This window comes from Drosophila nasuta, chromosome 3 (assembly GCF_023558535.2).
Source record: "Drosophila nasuta strain 15112-1781.00 chromosome 3, ASM2355853v1, whole genome shotgun sequence".
NCBI lineage: Eukaryota > Metazoa > Arthropoda > Insecta > Diptera > Drosophilidae > Drosophila > Drosophila nasuta.
In genome coordinates this window covers 21,122,064-21,138,284 of record NC_083457.1, presented here as the reverse complement: position 1 = coordinate 21,138,284, position 16,221 = coordinate 21,122,064, and the positions used below count along the sequence as shown (strand labels likewise).

Genomic DNA, 16,221 nt, shown 5'->3' with positions numbered 1-16,221 from the left:
TAACAATATCTATATAACACATTTAGATTTGTAGAAGACAATTAAAATATTCGTTTAGCTTAGATTTTCACCTTCAACAAAGAATACAATTCTTGAGTTCGAGGATTTTTTTTCAAACGATGCTTGAAGAATAAAATTCTCTAATTCGGAATGTTTTTAAATAAATAAAATTAATGGATTCCAAAGATTTTAATAAAAGAATTTTCAATTTCAAAACAATAACTTAAGATTAAATAAAATTGTTGAATTCCCAAAAAATGGAAACAATAGTTTTGAATATCAAAAATTTGATTTCAATCTTTATTTAGGAACTTTTGAAAATTAACATTTGATTCAAGATTTTTTTGTAATATTGGAAAGTGTTGAAACTCAAGAATTCTAGCTTTCAAAACATAATTTTACTTTCTGTTCAGTTTTACAATCATGAAGAAACAAATGTGTTATTAGTTTGATTATTTTAAATATGAAAATAATATAGTGTTAGTATTATCAACATAAAGTGTAATGTTGAAACAATTTCAAAGATGAAAACAAATACTTTATATCCAAAAAGAGGAGGATGTTTAAGTTAGACACACTTCTATTTCAATGTCGATTAATCACGAAAAGAAGAAAGGCGAATAAAACGATGCAGCTGCATTATCGAGATCACAGCTGCACAACGATATGGAGATTGATCTAGAACTCGCCGTCGCCGTCATTCTGATTCGTTTTGACCCAAATGAGAGTCTGCCAACTGGCCAATGGAGCCAATAGACTTGGCTGTGGATATCGATATAACAACAGCTTCCATCCATGGCATTACTGCAAAGGAAGTGGCTCATTGCATGTAATCAGCGAACTGAATGCGGCATATTCATATATTCACACAAATGCTCGCAAACGCACAATTCTAAATTGTATCTCATAGATAACGCGGAGAGCGAAAAATTCAATTGAAGCAACGCACAACGGTCACTTGTTGTTTAGCTAATAAAATAATGTTCTTTCATTGCATTTGGCACTCGATTCGGATTCTATGGCAACAATCTATCTGCATTTGTATCTGTCTCTCTCTCTCTCTCTCTCTCTCTCTCTCTCGATATAGACGTATCTGTATCTGTATCTGTTGTGCTAAGTGTGCTGGATGTGCGCACATAATGAATCACAATCGTCGTCAGTTAAGCTCGGCTTATCATTAATCAAATTAGTTGCAGCCGTATAATAACAATAACAACAAAACACTTGCTGCACAGTGGGGCGAAGCGAGCCGATCATCAACGTGATCATCATCATTAATTAACGAATGCATGAAAATACAAAATGCAGCTTATTGTTTTAGTAGCTCTACAAAATGGAGCAGTAAACGAACACTGAATACGAATTAAAGCGTAACGCGATACGATTGTTGCTTAGTTTAGTCTATTGCCCGACTTTGATTCGCTTGTACACATAAAATATCTATGAAATATGAAGTATCAAATATCCGCACTGATACATTAAAAATCACATTAACTAATGAGGCTCAGAAATTTATAGATTCCATTGTAATGTGTTCCACATTTTTTAATATTTAATAGTAATCATTTTTGTAATAAATATAAAAAAGAACTTATATATTTATATAGAATGTTGTTAAAACTTAAAGTAAAAAAGTTAAATTGTGATGTTGATACTTAGACGTTTTGTTTAATGGAATATTTTGTTCATAAACCTTTCATACATCTTGTAATACAAATGAGATATTTCTGATTTATAGATTCCATTGTAATGTGTTCCAGATTTTGTAATATTTAATAATAATCATTTTTGTAATAAATATTAATAAAGAACTTATATATTTATATAGAATTTGGTTAAACTTTAAAGTAATAAAAGTTAAATTGTGTTGTTGATACTTTGTTTAATGGAATATTTTGTTCATAAACCTTTATTATTTTACAAACATCTTTGTAATACAAATGAGATATTTCTCATCTGAATTTTTGAGTTTTTTAGCCTCTCAGTTCAGTGTGCGATGTGTACTGCCCACATTTGAAAGCAGCTCGTCCAGCGTAATTTATCATGTGCATTTTCTTGGGCAGCGGCGCATTCTAGCTGCAGCAGCTGTCACACTGTCACGCTGTCAGACTGTCGCACGGTCACACTGGCCAGTCCGTCCGCTGCGATTGCTCCTCTGCCTTTTATAATGCATTTATGCTGCAATTTGTTTGAATTAGCGCTCGGATCGTGCGCGCTTAGTGCGACTCTTTTGTCGCATTATATGGGGCGTGTATCTGTATCTGTATCTGTATCTCGTTTGTATCTCGTATCTTGTGGGCTGCATGTGAAGTGCATTATGCAAGCTAGTTTAAAGTAAAAGTAGCTGGCCAAGCTGCCAAGTTGCAACACCCATGGCTTCCGGGTAAAGGTCTCTTTTTTGTGCCTAACCCAAAAACTAAGAAAACAAACAAAGATTTTCTCTTTTTGGTTTGTTTCTCTAGTATCAGCTCTTATCGCGGCAGTTAGCCGAGCTTATCGCCAGCCGCATGTAAATATTTGCAACGGCTGACGTTGATGGTGTGATGCTGATGTATGTAGATGATGTCTGCCACCTGTTACAAGCCTCCGTCAAAGCAGCGAACAGCGTCTGTAGTATGACCGGAAAAATCATAATCGTTTGTGTGTGAGTGTGTGTGTGTGTGTGTGTGGCGCGACTTGAGTTAGTAGTCATTGTTGTTGGACTGCATTTCATTTTCAATAGGTTGCTTCTGTGTTATGGCAGCTGCCGTTGCCCGTTGCCCGTTGCATTCCACAGATGCCCAGAGCAGCAGACGAGGCATGCAGCAGAAATAAAGCAAATACTTATATCCAGTTGATGCTATTACACTCTACACTCTGGAGCATCTTGCACTTGAGTGTTGTTGGGGAATGTGCTTTGTATCTTTTATTTTGTGTGTTTTTTTGCCACCGAGTTGAATGGCCTTTCTTTTGATAATGACACTTGGCCTATGCTAAAGAATCTCTTCATTCATTATTCGGTGCGGACTTTCCCTGCTCGCCGCCAATAATGCCAAACTCTCACTTAAAAGGTGATTAAAGAAGCGCTGTTAAATGCCCCGAAAAGTGTTCGCTAATTATGCAAATTGGACAGCAACAGCAACAACAACAACAACAATAGTTAATATGCCGCATATTATTTGGCTCGCGGCAGTCGGTCGAATTATTCACTTGCTTTTTAGAGGAAGCGTGCCGAGCCATGTTCTCTATTGATATTGAGGTCTTGCCACAGTTAGCCACATCCACATCGACATCGACAGCAGTTAAACGAGCCACAATTCTAACGCCAAGATACTCTGGCAAACAGTGGGTCAATTCTCTGCTAGTCTCTCTCTCTCTCTCTATCCCTCTCTCTTTCTCGCTGATCAACTCTCTACTCTCGCTGGCAATCAATTTGCTAGCAGCCATTGAACATTGCCGTTGCCTGGTTGCTGCTTTTGCGGCATGTTCTAACTGCGTTTTTGGTGTGCAACTCACGTAGCTCTTGCCACGCTGAGGCTTTAGCTTTGGCTTCGGCTTCAGCTCTGCTTTTGTGGCTGACTCATATTGAAGTCATAATAATAATAATAATAAGCATTTCTCTAGTTACTTTCTGCGCTTTCTCGTTCGAGTTGGTTTTGTTTTTGTTTTTGTTTTTCTCTTTTAATTAATTTTTAATACACTTGCCCACGTTTCATTGACTTGTGGGGCCGACTTCTGGATAACTTTGATGCCTGTCAGCTGCGCCAACAACAACAACAACAACAGCAACGCACTCATTATTTATTTTGGCCTGAGTCCGCCTCTGATTCGCACACGCCCCAAAACTCAATATCTTTACCTTACCTCTTCAGTCTTCAGTGATCTGCACAGTTTTCAAATGTTACTCACAGCACAGTGGAATTAGGCTAAACACTTGAAATTTCATGGCTTTTTGGCGTAATGGAAAGCAAATGCGAAGCTTTTTTGCATTGCAAATGTAATGTGGGAGACGATCTGGCAACGCTGCGCAGCCTTTTCATCCACAAGTTAGCTATTGTGAGGTTAGCTCTGAGAATTGAAACTGAAATACGTAAATATATTACAAAACTAGAAATAATCAAATTTCTATCAATCTATCTTTTACTTATGGTGATCTTGTCTTGTGAATAGTTCACAACCTTTCAGCAATTTTAAATAAAATCGATAATATACTTTAATATATCAAAGACTATATTTAGTATATTTGTATAGTTATACATTGGAAATATACCAAAGAGTGTAAAATATACCAAACAATACGTATTTCGTAAATAACTTCTATAATCAGGAATAACAAATATTGTAGTTAATATGGTCTGTGCAAAAATCGCAGCTATACCTTCATAAGAATGATTTGCTATTCGAATACTTTTCGATTTGAGGCGGCAGAAGTGGGTGTGGTATATGTTAAATAGTGTAATTTCTTTTATTGAAGAAATTATGAATTAATGTAGAATCAACATAAAGATTCGGATAATGTCATTTATATCTATCTATCTTTTACTTATCGTGGTTTTGTCTTCTAAATAAAATCGATAATATAATTTAATATACCAAAGACTATATTTAGTATATTTGTATAGTTCTACTTTGAAAATATACCAAAGAGTGTAAACTATACCAAACAAGACCGCCTGCTTACCGATACAAAGTATTTCGTAAATAACTTCTATAATCAGGAATATCAAATACTGTAGTTTGTATTGTCTGTGCAAAAATCGAGCTTTACCTTCATAATGATGCTTTGCTATTCTAATTCTTATCGATTTGAGGCGGCAGAAGTGGGTGTGGCATAAATAGTGTGATTTCTTTTATTGAAGAAATTATGAATTAATGTAGAATCAACATAAAGATTCGGATAATGTTAAAACAATGTAAGAGATAAATTTAAATAAATGATTTCAATTGAATAATTAATGCTTTGGATAATTTATAAAATATAAATATGGTAACTAAACAAAATTCCCCTTTAAGTCAGTGCCCACGGTGCACAGCTGCCATCGTCTTTGTTATAAATTAAATTATGTACATCGCATTTACCATTTAGCTTATAAATATATCACATGTGAGTGTGTGTGCGTATAAATTGTTATATTAAATTGTTATGCTGCTCATATTGCTGGCCTGGGGGCGTAAGCGATTTGTCTCTGGTTAATTTTTTGGGGCCTCTTAAGTCGAAGTACCGCTAAGGCCGCCTCAAATGCCAGCCCACCACTTGGAGTCTCTGTCTCGGACTTCTTGGAGCCTCGACTCGAATCTTTGGGCCATATATCAGCAAAAAAAGAATGCAGACCACTGGCCAAAGATTAATTGAGTTTGACTGCGGCCAAAAAGGGTTTACAACGCTGGACAAAAAGTGGACTGAGATGGGGTGAGGTGGGGGTGGGGGAGGCATCATTAAACTGCCCACAACAATTTGCATTTAATTAGGTTTTCTCATCAACAATATCAATTTTCACTCAATTCAACATTTAGTCTTCGCAGCGAAAGCTCTCAATTGCGACTTGGCTTTAAGTGAATGATGTGTTACTTTTATTTGTTTATTGTTTTCGTCGTTGTTAACAAAAAAAAAAAACTAAAACTATGCAATGGTTATTGTTAAATGCCTTGTTGGCTTTCGCTCTCGTTTTAATTGCTGCCTGCCCAAGATAATGATTGCGTTAATGATAATGATAATGATGATGATGATCGTGCGCTGACAAAAAGCGTGTGAATCTTGTTACCAAATAACAAACTCTGCAGATATGCTTACACTTTGTCATGGTCATTTAGCCAATTCGAATGAGCGTTGCCAGATCGTTTTACACTGCGGTCAAGTTCATTTGAATTTCGGCATTTTCATTTTGATATATGTATTTATGTAAAGAATTCACTTTCTGTCAAATACCACTTGCAATTTCTGAGTAGCGTTTTTTCTTTTCTGCTGCTCCAATTTTTGTGGCTCCAGAAATTGGATTCACATTTAATTATAATGCTGTCCGATGTCATTTTCTGGATCGCCTCGGGGCAATTGCAGCTGTCAGCGTTAATGAATAAGTTGAAAACATTTTTTTGCAATCTTTTACACACAAAAAAACAACAATAAGAGCACTAAATGGAATTGTTTAATTCCAATGTGGGGTAAAAGTCGCTTTTTAGTCGCTCATATTATTTACCGCGAAAATTGGGTCAGCAGAATGATGACAAGGAAATGTGTTAATGATAGTGAGTGGCGTAATTAACAAGAAATTTGTGCTGTTTACGTTTTAAATGCACTGCGTACAGGCCAAAAACCCAAACACGATACGTGTATATGACCATTTGTTGTGAGGAGCGCAAAGTGGACAGGAAATTGCGTGAATATTTTAGGCCGCACGTAGTTGACACCGCATTGCTATTGCCACTTACACACTTACATACTTACATAGTTGCAACTGCAAAGCTCTTAGCTATTAGCATTGACAATGTGGACGCAGGCAGGTGGAAACACGAGTTGACTATCATCCAAGTGGAAACATCCAAGTGCGGGAAATGGAAACAAAAATGCCACGGTTTAGTATTAGCGTTACTTAAAAAATACTTTCAATAACTATTAATGAAACTGTACAAAATATTTGTATGTACAGTTTTATTTATTTATTTACAAGTAAAATTCTTTTAATAGAAATATTTTAGTCATTTGATTTACATTTGGAAATGTAAATAGTATTCACATGGTTTATGAGTCCAACTTTTAAATCGTCAGCTCTTACAGTCTCTGAGTTCTAAACGTTAATGAAGACGGACAGACGGGCAGACGGACAGGCAGACAACAATTTGAGTGCTCACAGTAAACAGTTACTCTACTATGGAAATCCGGTTGCTTCCATTTCGCTGAAATATTTGTTTAACTTGTCATTTGTTGAAATATTCAGATGATATTTATGAGTATTTACCTCTAGTATTCTTGGTTGTTTCCATAGGCTCTCTAAGCGATTTCTGACTTGAAATTTGAGTTCATTCACATTTCACTTGAGGCAATAAGCCAAAGCAAAGCCTGAAATGCAGATCTAGCGATAATAACAAATTATTCAGTGCCCGCAGCAAGAGCCATTCAGAAATCATCAACAAATTAATGTCAAAATAATAACAAATTAGTTGGGCCAAACAACAACAACCACACACACAACTCACGCTTCATAAATGACAAGAAATATGACAGCTTACAAACGGTAAAAATGTGCCCAACAGCGGCAACAACAACAACAACAACAACACGAACTAACAACAACAATGCTGATGACGTTGTCAACTGTAGAAAGGCGTCAACTTTCAGTCAGTTCGTTTGCATTTGCTGCTGTTAACATTAACGGTCACTTGCTTAATGTTAAACGTTAACGCCGATGTTAATGTTAATAGACCCGAAAAAGGTCAAAGCACTGCATTATATTGTGAGGCGTTGTTCCCAGTGCCTAGCTTCCAGCTGTGTTCTTGTTAGTTTTCCACTTTATTTATTGTTGTTGCATGATGAATGTCTAGGAAGCAGTGCAAAGGAAATCATTTACCATAGAGAATGTGTTCTCACTTAACCAAAAAAAGGTCTGAGGCTCAGCTGCAGTTCAGCTAATGGACCAGTTACTTGATTGGAATTCCTGCAGCATGCAAATGGCAATTATAGCGCAACAGAGAATCCAATTTCCATCGGAAATATCGAAGATAGAGAGATAGACATAGATAGAGAGGGAGAGAGAGAGAGAGAGAGAGAGAGAGATAGAGAAATAGAGAAATACAGAAATAGTTTATTGATTCATTTCTTTAAAGGCATTTTTGTTAATCTTTTTATAAAAGAAAGAAACAACAATTATAAAACATATACGAAATATGCCACAATCTATATTTGGTATATTGGTAAACTATAAAAATCCAATTCTAAGAAACCAATTTCAATTCAGAAATATCTAAGATAGAAAATGGGAAAAAAGACACAAATTTACAAAAAAAAAACTATTAACAATGTAATAAACAAAGATAAGCCTGTAAATCGAGCTCCATATACTAATATACTGAAATATATACCAAAATCTATAATTGGTCTATATATATATTTATTTATTCATTTCTTTAAATTTTAACATAAGAAATACAAAAAAACCTATTAAAAATGTCATAAACAAAGAAAGGACCGTCAATGTAATTGCTTATTATAATATATACCAAAATCTATACTTGGTATATTGGTAAACTATCACAAAAACCATATTAAATCCAAGACTCAACTACAAAGTACAAACTACAAAGCACAACATCGCATTAGAAGTTTGCCGCATTAAGTGCGCGTAAATTGTTTCCGCTGTCTAAGCCATATTTTGAGTTGAGCTTAACTTTGAGGCCCTTTGTGGCGCATGTGAAGTGAACGGAAGTAGACTCACGACTTGGGGGCAAGCTCCCCCGAAGACAACTTGCCACGCCAATCTGCGCCTATAGAATTTTATATGCTTGACTCATCATCTGATGTGCGGACAGCGTTTGTTTATTGTTTGTTATTTGTTGTGGTATATTGAATGTTTATTTGCCTGGGGCTTCCGTTTGTGTAGGATGCAAATGCTAAAAGCAAATCAAAGTAGTCGAATCTGTTGAACAATAAACAGCAATAATAATAATAAGACGAAACGTGGTGCATTCAACTCGTGCTGTTGCAAGTGCAATCAGCAACGTTTCCGCTGTGTGCAGACCCAAAAAAGGCAAACGACAATTATTGCTGTGGAAAGCAAAAGCGTCGTTTGTAGCGACTCCAACAGCAACAGCAACAGAAACAACAACAACAGCCAGTAGCAGTTGCAACAACCAAACGCCCACTAATAACCATGCCCCAACTTGGTCTGTCGTGAAAGGCAAAGACCGGTCAATAGCAGCAACAGAAACAGCAACAGAAACAGCAACAAAAACATCGACAACAACAAAACGGCAACTAAAAATTGTCAACATTGCAGCACTTGCCACACGGCATCCACTTCGACTGCGACTTCAACTACGATTTGGCTTCAACTTCAACTGCAGCCAGGTCTTCGCCCCGTAGACTGAGATTGGGACTGAGACTGAGACTGGGACGGGGACTTCCAGCTGCGTAGACAGAGCGCAGACATCGCTACAAGTTTCAGTTTTCAACTAACAATTCTCCAAAATGGCCAAGTCGACAAAAGCCATTCGAGATGAGTCGCCGCACAAACACGCTTATTGTGCGTCATCCACGCTAAGAGGGGATTATGCAAATGAATCTCCACTCCACAGCTTAATCAGCTAATTAACTTAATTGATGCAAATAATTAATAATATTTGAAGGGCACTAAATATTACAAAAGAATCCATTTATTCAACATTGTTGTAGAATATTATTAGTAGACTTTGATAATGTAGTATTTTTATGAGTTATAGTATATTTCATATTTCAGAATTTATCAATCTAGCCTTGACTTCTATAGACATCAGAAAGATTGAAATATTTGTGTAGTGAAAAAAAGAATATTTTAGATTTATACATATTTTTTGTATTTAAATAAAATGATATAATTCCAAATTAGTTAGTATTAGAGCTGCGTTTTATATATAGTACATTATAAAGATCACAAACATTTCTTATGTATTTAAAAAAAAAAAAAACAACTATTTCAAATACATTTTTAAACACATTAGTTTAGAAATATAAAATATATCATATTTATTTAAAGGTTAGATTATGATTATTATGTAAATATATATTATGATTATATATATTAATATGGATTTAATATATATAATCTAAACTTTATATATTTTTAATATTTCTGGATAATGTGATTATATAAATAATATTTCCAAAACTTAATTTGCATTATAACCACATTAATATATATATAAAAACAATTGTTGAGCAACCTAAATTACCTATAAATTATTTAATGCTAAAAGGTACTGAAGTCTTATATAGCTGATTATTTTGCTGCCTGCAGGAGTTACGACCTTAAACAACAAGTTTAAGTACCCTTCGCACGGTTATAAAATTCGTCGCTTGGTTTGCACTTTTTGGTCGTTTCTGTTTTTTTTTTATTAGTTTTTTTTTATTTATTTTTTGTTTGGCATGCGCCGCGTGAAAAACGAAATGAAAAGTTGTCGATGTTGCTGCCGTTGTGGATGCAGTGGTTGTTGCTGTTGTTGCCGATGTTGCTGCCGTGGCCAGTTGCCGGCGCAATGCTACGCGTCGCGTCGCGTCGTGAAGGCTGCGAAAAGCATTTGAAAATGGAAAGTCGTTGTTGCCACCGCCGCCGTTGCTGTTGCAGTTGCAGTTGCAGTTTTTCGGCTGGGCAGCAACCGGTTGCATTAGCCACATTACAGCGAACATGCAACATGCAGCGCTATTGTTGTTGTTGTTGTTGCTGGCATTGCATATTTGTATTAGTCTTAGATTTATTATTTGTGTATCTTAGCAATTCGACCGCTAATTGGTTGCAAGCAGCAACAAAACAAAAAAACAACAAAAAAGAAACTGCAACCGAAACATATTTTGTAACTCGCTGTTAGAAAATATTTCGATTTGCAAATCATTGGGATTGGGATGCCGAAGAAAATCTAGCAGAAAACTCTTGACTCTCGTCTCGAAACTTACCTAAAAGCGAAAGTCGCAAATATTGTATCGAAACTTGTATTTAGTTTTATTTTCAAAGGGGGGTTTAAAGCGAAATTCCTCCTCAGCGGAAGGCAAGTTTACGAGCCCATAAACAGCTGTCATTAAATTATGGAAACTTGCGAATAGAAATTTGCACTCTGCTCTGGAATTATGTAAGCTCCACAGTTGGTTTTGTTTAGAGGGAGGTTGTGGACAAAGAGGAAAGCTTCGAATCAAATTGGCAAATTTCTACATTTATTTATAGAGTTTCGTTGCTGCCTTTTGCGAAACAAATTTAAACAAATGCCACACAGATTTATGGCAACTCATAGAAATAGAAAGAAAGCAAAAAAATGTTTGAATAAAACTACAACAATAGATCGACAAATAAAGCGATATTACAAATCGCATTATTTACGCCAATTGTTTGATCTAATGAAGTAGTCAACATAATGCTTGGATGTCATATTTGTAGCTTGGGTAATATTTTGTTTTAAATAAATTTATGGTATTATCATCATGCTTTAAATTAGCTGTTGACCATGGTATATTGTGAGTCTGAAAACAGATGTCTTCATTTGCATTTTTATAAGCTAAATCAGAGTATTAGAATCGCAAGTTAAGGTTATGTGTGATGAGTCGAAACTGATCGATTAACATTCAGAATACAAGTGAGACAAATTTTATCTTCACAAAGTTTCAGTATGAAAGATAAAACTTATTGAAGTCAAAGAAATTGAAAAGACTGTTAATGAGTTGTCTACCAAATAACTGTAAGCAGATTAAGTTCATTTCCACATCCCTCGCAAAATGAATAAAATTGTAAATTACAGTAATAATTGGGCATTCGTATAAATATATATTTCGTATACTATTGGGAAATGAAGACGCATATTTGGTATTCGTACTTATAAGGCAGAGAAGAGGCTTTGAGCTTCCCACGACTTGTTTTCGCACTTTCATTGATGAGTCCCGCTAAATTCAATTTCACCTGCGCATCATATGGATGAAGAGGAGTTAACCACTCAGTCTCCAGTCTGAGTGTGGCCCACACACACACACACACACACACTCACACACTCACACGCACAACAGCAAATGAATCGTTTGAGTATTTCGCACGCACAACAAGTTTGCAGCTTATTCACTTGCGATTCATATTAACATTGATTTAATTCATGTGTATTACGTGTATCGCTGTCTCGCTCCAACTGTGTCGCGCTGTCTCTTTCATTGCGAATGCGATTGCTGTTTAAAAAAAGTTAATAACTTTCACTGTTTCGGCTTCTGTCTCCTTGTCTTCAATCGATAGAAAACATTAATTAAAGCATTGAATGCACATAATTAACTCTGTTTGATTTTTCAGTTATGTGGTCGCATCTATCTCTCTCTCTCTCTCTCTCTGTCTGTCTGTGAATCTGATGCGCAGCAAGTGCTACAACAACTTTTCATTTTTCCATCTTTCATTCGATTGTAGTGTTTTTTTGTTTGCGCCATTTTCGCACTTGGCAATGACGCCGTTTGCTGGGTTTACGGTTAACGGTTTTCGGTATGGGAAATAGGAAAAGCGTTGAGGAAAACGCCATGTGAAGTGTGGTCGTCACCATGTGAAGTTCACCTTCAATTTTCCGGGTAATAAGCTAAACCGTTTTTACTTTGCGGTAAAATGATCATTTCGCACATGCGGAAGATTTCTTTGGGGAAGAGTCAATAACGTTACTCAACACTGGCATTTATACAAAGGTAGTAGGCAGCAGCAGCGTTGCCAGACTGTTGCTATTCCTGCTTAGGCCAAACAGTTACATATTTGTATTTTTCCGCATTGCAAATATCTCGATCGAAAAATCGATTTGTGCATTCGCATTCAAATCAAATTAAACTGCAAGCTCGCTGCAGCCTGAGAACATAAATCAGCAACTTCATTAACACGACTGCCAAAATCTACGAATATAAATCTAAATGCAGCGACTTGTGGGTGCTCCCCCTCGTCCCTCCCAACTACGTGACGACCTCATGTGATCATGTGCTGTGAAATTATAGCAAAAGTGCAACAAAAAAAATGGCAAGTGGCTGCAGCAAGCGGCATGCAACGGCAAGCGAAATAAATAACTCAATTTAGGAAAAAGTGTTAACTTGAAATTTGCCAATAAATCAATGGACAGGCGGGCAAGCACCTTGTGATTAGCAGCAACCTAAAACCAAAAAAAAAAAAACCCGCCGATTGCTTATCTACAACTTGGCAACTCGGCAACACTACAGCTCGGTAACACCTTCAGCTGGCTTATGAACTGCGCGCCTCAGTTCATGTAATTTTCGCAAAGCGGAAGACTTTTCAATAAGCTTTTGCCATGATAAAAAAGAGGAGACTCGCAAAAGGGGGGGTGACAAGGGAAGAGAAGAGAAGAGACATGGACCGCAAGATTGGCCAGCCGTCACTTGGCCTGACAGGCAATAACTTTGCGATTTTTGGTGCCGTTTTGCGAGAGTTTTTTTTGTTGGAGTGTTGCGGTAGTTTTTCGACTTATTTAATAAGTACGAGCTGGAAGTTGGTCTGTATATATGGTCAGAAGCGTTTAGTTGGCGTTTTTTTTTTCTTCAACTTTTCGTATTTTGACTCACTTCACGCCTGTCAAGTTTTGTGGCTGTGGCTGTGGAACGGGAAGCTGTTTAGATCTTTATCGCTGCCGCCTGTTTATGATTTTCAAATAAAACTTCAATCAACTTTTAATTGAAATTAATTTGTTTGCCAGTTCATCCGTCCGTCTGTCTGTCCGTCTGTCTGTCTGTCAACAGATTTGGCCAGAGAGATACGGAGAGTTACAAAACCCTTGGGCAGATCATATTCGTTATGATGCTGGTTCTGCTTGGCGCTATCGGCAACTGTGCCAATCTGTGGTAAATATTTCTATATACTATATAGTATATGTGTAAGTATATACAGCTTAAATCCAACCGGTTCTTGGTTTCTCAAACCGATATTATTATGCTGTAACCGGTTTGCGTGCCGATTTTTTTTCTTAATTTTATTCTTTGCGTTTTAAATCTTGTTACTGAAATATTTTGTTTGCATTTAAAGCGCATTTGACACACAAGCGCTGTGCTTGATACAAAGATTCCACTTCCATCTTCTCTGCTCATCTCAACTGTTTGCTGTTAACTGTAAACAGTTTGTTTTTCTTCTCTGTTGTGATCACCCACTGTGACTGTGACTGTTAACGTGACTTTGACTATCACTGTGACTGTGACTGTGACTGCGACTCGTGTCTATTGTTGCTTGGCAGGTGCGATATTCATTAGCCCAAACAAAGTCAACAATGCAAATCGCTGTGGAATTTAGTGAGTATGCAAATTGATTTGAATCTCATTTGGGTGGCTTCATCTCAGGAACTTTAATACTGTGTATTCTTTGTATTCGAAGAGGTCAATATTTGTGCTTAGCTAATCGATTTTTCGTAAATCTTTTATTCTGCTTTCAGGTCTCGCAAACAAATTAAATGCATCAATAAAGACGCCAAATCATTTAAGAGGTAAGTCAAACAATTGACGCGACTATTTGCCAATCATTTAAAATCCAATTAACGTTCAATTGGAGTCCATTTGGGAATGGCTTTGACGCTTTGACTTTTTATTCGTCTTCCGCAATGCGACAAGTTCCATTAAAGATGCTGCAGACAATCGATGTTGTTTTGTTTCTTTGTAATTGCGGAAATATTCAAATCAACAGACTAACTTTAAGTTTTATCTGTTTTTTTTATGACTGCAGCTTCGATTCGGCCATAAACTTATAGACGTTGTGTTATAATTTTTCATGCTCCAGTTATTGCCAAATTATATTGCCAAGATTGGGTTTGGGACAGTTGAAAGAGTTGAGTTTGTGCATTGAATGACTTTCCCAACAATTAGTTCAAGTCTTTCTCTCTCTCTCTCTCTGTCACTTTATCACTCTCTCTTTCTTAGACTATCCCTCTCTCTTTCTGGCTGTTCTGTCCCCCATTTACTTGTGGTTTTGCTCAAATGCACACAAACAACTTGGGCAGTTGAACGTGTTGTTGGTTGGTTATTAAAAAGAAAAGTTGACAAATGACGAATTCAGCAAAATAATGAAAACTTCAAGTGGCGAAGCAGACAAAGAAAACGTTTACTTTGCACATGAAAAGCGTCAGAGAAAAACAAAAAAAAAATAACTAAAAGAAAAAAAAAGAGAAAATCTGCGCAAATTAATTTATAGAAAAAACGTTATATGAAAAGTTGATGAAATTAAATGAAATTATTATGTTTTGTGGAGAAGCAAATCATGCTTGAAATGGGCGTAAAGTGAAAACACGTTTTGAGGTTAGAAACGATCAAAAACGTCGAACGAATTCGATGGATATGAAAAAGCAAAAAAAAAGTGAAGTCAGGTTTGAACTGTGGATACTTTAGTCAGCAATTGTGGAACAAGTCCATTGCCTCACTTACCCAATTGTCATGTCATTTAGCAGACGATGAAGAAGCAGCAACAGCAGCAACAACAACAACAACAACATTTTTATGAAACTTGATGAATCATTCAATCTTTCTTCCCAGCTGCTTTGAAGTCTCAGTGTTTGTTCTTCCAGCTGGTTGAATCTGTAGTTTTTGATTTATCTTCTGGCTTCTGGGTCTTTGTCCAAGAATTAACGCTGCCATCGGGTGGCCCCCCTACTTCCATCATCATCATCATCATCATCATCATCATCTTTGTAATCATTATGATTATGGGAAGTGTTACCATTTGCCAAAAAAAAAAATATGTATAAAGTTTTGCTTTGTTAAAGTTCTCTTTTTGAAGTTTCGCATTGTTTACAAAATATTCTACGCTTTGCTTTGTTGTCAACACAATTATAGCAAATTGCCAATTGTTAATGCTTTGCCCTCATCTGCAGCTCTTTCAGCTCCCTTCTCTCCCTTGCTTTCCGCCCAACTACTGTTAGCTGTTGACATTAATAGCCAAGCGTAACAATGGCCCCAAAAAGTTAGCGACAAAAGCGTTGAAAATAAACACACAAAATACGTAAAAATGTGTATAAATAATTTGAAACAGTTTTGATTTTTATTATTATTACTCCTTCTTCTATTATTGAAATTATTGATGTTTTGGCTATTGAAAAATGCAAATCCCCAGAACAGAATGTGATCAGGGCTCTTTCTTTATTCCAGCTTCTTTGATCGTTGAGTAACTGGTCTGCTGACGTTTATTGTATAATGTTCTGAGGGAGAATGGATCTAGCTGAGCACTTTCTAAACACACAATCACGTTCCAATCTTTAGAAATAGAATAGCTAAAGTTGAGTCTCCCCAACTTTGTGTTACTCGCTGCTCATTTTGGTAAAGAAAACATTAAATTTAATTGTGTTTATACCAATTGTGTAATTGATTGTAACTCTAGCTTTATTTCCTTAAATCATTCTCTTTTTTCACCAAATCGGATTACCCTCTCACCTCGCTTGCACCGGGTATCAGCAGCCAAATGGCTTTAATTAACAATTTATGTGCACGCTGGTGTTTAGTTATTATTAAATACATTTTTCACTCACACTCATCGTGGCCCTTGATTTCGATGCATCATCATCATCATCAACATGCAA

The 16,221-nt window shown here is 36.3% G+C and overlaps 1 protein-coding gene across 3 annotated transcripts in view; it reads left to right on the top strand.

Moving 5' to 3' along the window:
- LOC132791112 (box A-binding factor) overlaps positions 1–16,221 on the top strand; it is a 50,779-nt gene that overhangs the window by 7,267 nt on the left and 27,291 nt on the right. For all 3 annotated transcript variants that reach the window (XM_060799916.1, XM_060799914.1, XM_060799915.1), the window contains exon 3: positions 14,092–14,142. The gene's annotated coding sequence lies outside the window, so the exon portion shown is untranslated. The remainder of the gene's footprint in view (positions 1–14,091; positions 14,143–16,221) is intronic.